Source organism: Centropristis striata, chromosome 13, assembly GCF_030273125.1.
Source record: "Centropristis striata isolate RG_2023a ecotype Rhode Island chromosome 13, C.striata_1.0, whole genome shotgun sequence".
NCBI classification, from domain to species: Eukaryota; Metazoa; Chordata; class Actinopteri; order Perciformes; family Serranidae; genus Centropristis; species Centropristis striata.
This window is the reverse complement of record NC_081529.1, coordinates 22,626,601-22,631,843: the sequence shown is the minus strand read 5'-3', so window position 1 is coordinate 22,631,843 and position 5,243 is coordinate 22,626,601.

Here is a 5,243-nt window from a genome sequence, read left to right as displayed (position 1 = left end):
CACCCTGTTGTTTATTTTGGCTCTTCAAAAACAAATATGATTCATAATGACATAAAAAGCATTATACATACATGAACATATATTCATCATATACAGTAATGGAAAAAAATATTAGACCTCCTTGTTCTCTTCAATTTCTTGTTCATTTTAATGCCTAGTACAACTAAAGGTACATTTGTTTGGACAAATATAATGTAACAACAAAAATAGCTGATAAGAGTTTAATTTAAGAGCTGATATCTAGACATTTTCATGTTTTTCTTGATAATAACATGAATACGAAATTGAAGAAAACTAGGGTGGTCTAATTTTTGGTCATTTTGTGTGTTTTTGATCATTACTACATCTATTTTTGGTCAATTTGTTTCTATTTCAATAATTGTGTGTCTTTTTGTTGTCAATTTTACATCTACAGTCATGGAAACAGTCTTTATAATAACCAAAATCATTATCAAGAAAACCATTGAAATTGTACCTTTAGTTGTACCAGGCATGAAACTGATCAAGAAATTGAAGAAAAAGGGTGGTCTAATATTTTTTCCAGGGTTGTATATAATTTTTTAAATACATTTAACATTTATATATTAATGCAAATGTTTTATAAGTCTGCAGTGTGTCAGACCTCCAGCAGGGGGCACCACCATCCGGTCCCCTCCATCAACTCAAACTGAGACGACTTCTCACCTCATTTATTAATTACTCAGTAAACGTTCTGGTGTCAGTCTCTAGTTTCAAGTCTTCTTCCAGGTAACTGTGAATGAAAGGATGATGGTGAGAGACGACAAGAGACCGGAGTACACTGAACAATCCTTTTCTTTATTCATTTTTTGTTATCATTTCAATATGTCTGTCAGGGTTTTTTTTTTTTTAAGTTTTTATTTTAAATTAAAATTTTGACACACTTATAAAAGACAGCATCTGCATAGAGTTGTCATCTTAAAGATCCATGAAGAGAGAGAGAGAGAGAGAGAGAGAGAGAAGGGGGTTAGAAGTAGAGAGAGAGAGAGAGAGAGATAGAGAGAGGGGGGAGGCAGATGGGTTAAATTGGGGGGGGGGGGGGGATACTGGCACGTCACATGAACTAAACAGAACAGCCAACAGCAGTACGAGAGAGGGGGAGGGGGCGGAGACAGGGCTGGGGGGGGGGGGGGGGGGGGGGTGTTTGGAGGGGGAGGGTCTTTTTTTAAGATGGGGGGGGGACAGATCGCTTTTACATTACGCTACGCACACATACACACACAAAAAAAACGGGACACAAGTTGCATTTCCAGTCAGAGTCGGCCTGCAGGGCGACGCCCTGTCCTCGATTTGTTGCCGTGTTTTTTAAATTTTGGACATATTTTTTTCTGGCCTGGCGTCCCTCACCTGCCGTGGGGCCCCAGAGACTGCTTCCTGTTGGGTTGGAGTGTTGTACTTCCTGTGGTGAATGGGTGATACTGTGACTGTTCCTATGGGAGGTCCGGGCGGAGCGGGGGGCCGGGACACCTCAGCATGAGAAAGAAAGCCCTTGTTTCTCTGTATATTGCACGCTTTGTGACGGTAGGCCTGTGTGAAGCGAGACGCTGGGCCCGGCGGCTCTGGGAGAACCGCGTTCCTCGAAGGCGCGAAACCCACATTCAAACTAAATTCCTCGACACAAACTTAAGCTCCTGTCTGGAGTCTGAAGAGGTGAAAAAACTGAGAGAAAAGTTTCCTTTTCAGAGTCCAACAAGCTGCTTAAATCTGTTCAAGATCTGTTTCTTGAAGCAATCTATTCGACACCTTTGAGAAACCGAAGCTCGGACCTCCTGCAGGAACCGGACAGCATGACGGGAGGAAGACTGTGGCTCGAGGTGCAACAGGAAACACGATATGAGTTTAAAGCTGCTCTGCGCCTCTTTCTTTTTTGAAGAAAGAGGCGCAGCATTCCAAGCAAATGATCTCAGATCTTGTTGGCTTCCAGCAGGACTGAGGTCATGTTGACAAACTGAGTGACTGTTTGCATGAACATCAGGTGGGATGAAGACAAAGGTGATGGTCTGAAAGCAGCTCGAAAGTGAAACCGAGCGTTTAATTGCGGCGCTGTGGCGCTTCTTACCGTACCGCGCATCTCTGGATCTGGCTCAAACCGGCCGCTGAGTCCAGGATCTCATGGCTCGTGATCTCAGATCTTGTTGACTTCCAGCAGGACTGAGATCATGTTGCCTGGAAAAGGTGTTGAGAAACCGGACTCAAGGTGGGATTTAATTTGGTTTCTACAGTTAGACATCGGATCGCGTGTCTTTGAGACGATGAAGGCTTCGCACCGGCTGACAGTCATGTGTTTCAACTTGAATCTGAACCGGAACGTTTGACGGGTAGAACCATCACTGCGCTGTGGCATGCCTTTGTCACCGATATTCATATTTGGCTCCATCATTGAGCAGCTTGTGCCGATCAAAGGCTTACGTTAGCGCGGCATTTGGCATGTCAGGATATGGCTACGAACTGGCAAGACGAGTGTTGTTTCTGGGGTGCAGTTGAACTCTGGGGGACCCAGCAGGTACAGAGACCAGGTTCTAGGTGTGTTGTTTGGCTTGCTAGCTGTGGTTGAGAGACATAGAGTCAGACAGAGAGAGAGAGAGAAAGAGAGAGAGTTGGAAACCCGCTAAGTGATCAGGGGGCGTGGCCTGGAAAGCCCTGGAGGTGGGGTTAATTTCCTAATATGGAGGGAAGCACTTTCATCAGAGGAGCCAGTGGGCGGAGCCTCTGGAACTGGGGTGATGGACGGAGGACTGGTCGTGGCTGCGTTCACACCGAAAGCCTGCCAAAGCTCTTCATTCCCTTGAAATGGATTCTGCCCTTTTAGTTTCAGACAAGAATGAAGAACAGCGTTGACCAGGAACACTGTGGGATGGTCCTCCGGCGTGAGTGCAGCGTCTGGACGGAGCGTGGCGGACGAGGACGCTGGAAGCGATGCGTCTCTGTCTCTCTGCTGGTGTCTCTTCCACAGTAACAGGATGAAGCAGGGTGGAGGTGGCGGCGGGGGTGGGGCTGAGCGGTGGTTGGTCGGGCGATGTGGGAGGAGTGAACGCAGCGAAGGAGGACAGAGATCGAACCCGCGCCAACTCTGACAGGAATAGATATCTCAGTAGATTTATACATAGACATGCAAGTCATTTTTTCTCTCTTTGAAGATATTTACAATAATTACATAACACAAAGAATCCAGTTTCAGTTTGACAAAATTGCGAGCATTCAATATTCAATATTACTACTATTATTTATGATAACATAACTCCTTTTGTACTTCTTTAAATCATTGCTATTATAACCTCCCTTTTTTAAATGTCTGATCATTTTGTGTGAAGCCGTTCGTTCTCCCTCTGGGTTTTTGCAAATGTTTTACTGCATTTTTATTTGTCATTTATGGTTATAATAATAATAATAATAATAATAATAACAATAATAATGATAATAACAATGTTATTAAGTGTCTTTCCTACTTGCTATGGCAGAGACCATGTGGGTGTGGCCTATGTTCATGCCCCTCCCCTGACTCCTCCCACCCCTCCCATGAGGGAAAAACACTGATTCAAACCGAAATACTGTCTTGTACGATACAGCGAGCAGAAAGACAAATGGGCGGAGCGTCAAAGAAATCATCTTCAGAAAACAACAGTTAATATCTGAAGCCACAATAAACAAACAAACAAACAAATTATCTCATGGTCAGGAGCAGAGCGCCGGACAGGTTTTGGTTTTTGAAAATGTTTCAGGAAGACAAAAATCATCGTAGAGAAGAGTTTAATCGTCCGACAACGGAGGAACAAAAGAAAAAAAAAGCTTTACGACAGACTCGTCGTGCTGCTGATTCAAACTGAAGTTAATCTGCAGAAGCTGTGGCGGCCGCGTTGATCAACACGCCACAGCAGGCTAATGGCTAACGGCTAACGGTAAGTCAATCTTTGGAGTCTCGGCGTCGCACCCAAACTCTCTCTGGATGATTTTCTCCTGCTTTCTGCACCCCGCTCTGACAAAAACTGTACACAGCCGATAGAAGCGTTCATGGCTCCAGAGCCTCGAGCACACAGGTATAGAAACGCAGTATGTTGGTTTAAGATTTATATATATATTCTTGCTTATATGAGTTGACCAGGCTGCAGCCCTCTCTCACACACAGGACGGAGCTGCCTGCAGGCTCAGGGTGTTGCAGTAAAACTCCCGTTATCTCGACTGCACGTATATGCACACTAATGTTAGAGAAACGATATTTGAAAATCATGCAATCCGGTTGTTTCTTTCATCTTTAAATCTAAAGCAGGAACATCTCTGAAGCGAGCTGCCAAGCTTTTCCTCTGAACCTTTCGTTGACCGTGGGGTTTGTTTGTTCTACGTGCAGCTGGGAAAACGAGTCCAGCAGCAAATAAAAGTCGAGCAGTGACACTGAAGTCCACGAGGACGATTTCAACAAAGCATCATCAGCTCGCAGCTTCATAATCCACCTGCTGGTTGTTTTTCTGTTGTTGACCCTCCGAACCTGCAGGCGGCTCTGGTCCTGCCGCTGAACACAAACTGATAAAAACAAGCTGTACAGAAAATGACACCAAAATAACAAGAATAACAGCAATTAATAAATAGAGTAAGAAAGCACCACCGTTGTCTCCGTAAATGCCTCGAGGTGAGGAGAAGCGTACGTATGCTAATATAACGGATGATTATGTGTCTTTTTCTTTTTTTCACTAATCAGACCAAAAACTAACATCTACGGGTGGAGAGGACAGGGGCGGGGCGTGGAGGGGACATCATCGTTGTGGCATGATATAACTCTGTGGGGTTTGATTGGCAGACAGACCAACATGCAGAGTGAGTGGCGGCGGGCAGGGGGCGGCGCTTCTCTTTATAGCTACGCTAGCGTTTGATGTTTTCCTAGAATATATCGTATTCTTCGTGTTTTTCGTATGTGACGAACATCTCAGTGTAAACTTGACTCGCGTTGTGCTCTTTGATATTAGCGGTGAACATTTTGAGAACACATGAGGGGAGGGCAGAAAACGCTTTGGTTTGAATTTCAATAAATATAATCATAAAAACAGTGATCATGGCGTCCGTAAACATATCTCATCGTCTGTCACAAGCTTCAGAAAAGCAAATTCATCAAACGGCTGCAACCCAATCAACCGGACGACTCGCACATCAAAACAAACTTGTGCTGCTCCGAACACACACACACACGCATTTCCGCACCAGTCTTGTTTCACTGAAGAGGAAGGGAGGCATGCTGC